General features: G+C 47.3%; 1 pseudogene; it reads right to left on the bottom strand.

The window, feature by feature from the left end:
* LOC102821164 overlaps positions 1 to 208 on the bottom strand; it is a 4,451-nt pseudogene extending 4,243 nt beyond the window's left edge.
* Between the last annotated feature and the right edge of the window lie 883 nt (positions 209 to 1,091).

Genomic DNA, 1,091 nt, shown 5'->3' with positions numbered 1-1,091 from the left:
AGTTATGTGATAGTTTACATGGGAGAACTTTAGCTTCATACATTGATCCCATGTATATTGTTTCCTTGCCATGCTTACAATCCCCTCCACACATTATCCACCAACTATAGGGTATACCCCGCAAGCCTGCCGCCCAGTTGTCAGCATACAGACCCTCTCCCTCTCCAGGTCCAAAGTCCCCAGCTGGTCCACCTCTCTGCGTCGTCATCTCTGCCTCCATCTCTGGCATTGCTGCTTCTCTAGGTAGGGTTCTGTTCTCCGTTATTCTCTCTTGATGGTCCCAGAGACCTCCGCCTCTAGACTGCAAAGTTAATCCTTCCCTTCCCTTTGCCACAAAACATCTACCTTTACATTTTCAGCCCTTATAATCAGTCCTGATAACAATTATTCACCATTGTAACACCAGAGACCTATCCACATCTCCTTTCCTAGGCCCTGCCTAGACAAATTGGATATTACTCAGTGGAGATTCTACCTTGCTTCACACCCTCTGGATCTAGGTTCCCTTTGAAAGCTTGTAAGCCAGTCACTTCTTGCCTCTGTAACACCCCTGCCCCCCCCCCCACTCTGGGTAGACAATATCCAAGTTGCCCATCCCTGTCCTCTTCTTGTATGGAGGGGGTGGAAGTGATCCTCACTGTGAAGATTTGCTCCCTCTTTTGAGCTATTGCTTCCATAGGTGTAGGTCAAGTTCATCAAATTGTATCAGATTATTCTTTTTTTCTTCTTTCTTCTTCTGGTTGAGCTCTGATCATCTAGCCATTAAAGCCAGGTCAGGTGGGTATTATCTGCAAGTGTGGGTGTAGTTATGCATGTGCCCTCTCTTCTTATCAGCTGGACACTTCACTCATCACTCTAGTCCTCAGTGACTATGTCACTGATTCTGGGCCCAAGAGTCCCCAGGTCTTGCCACACTGCTGGCCAGCCAGGTCTCCACCAGGATTCACAGGAGTCCATTGAACATTGTTGGGCTTAGCTTGCAGCTTCATTGCTGTTTTTCCCTCACTTCCCCTTATTGGTGATGAATGTGGTCACCAATCAGAGTGTGTATTCACATTGGGTCTTAATCTTTGAAGGAGGTTTGCCCTGAG

Source organism: Chrysochloris asiatica, unplaced genomic scaffold (assembly GCF_000296735.1).
Source record: "Chrysochloris asiatica unplaced genomic scaffold, ChrAsi1.0 scaffold00068, whole genome shotgun sequence".
NCBI classification, from domain to species: Eukaryota; Metazoa; Chordata; class Mammalia; order Afrosoricida; family Chrysochloridae; genus Chrysochloris; species Chrysochloris asiatica.
This window is presented reverse-complemented; position numbering and strand designations above follow the sequence as displayed.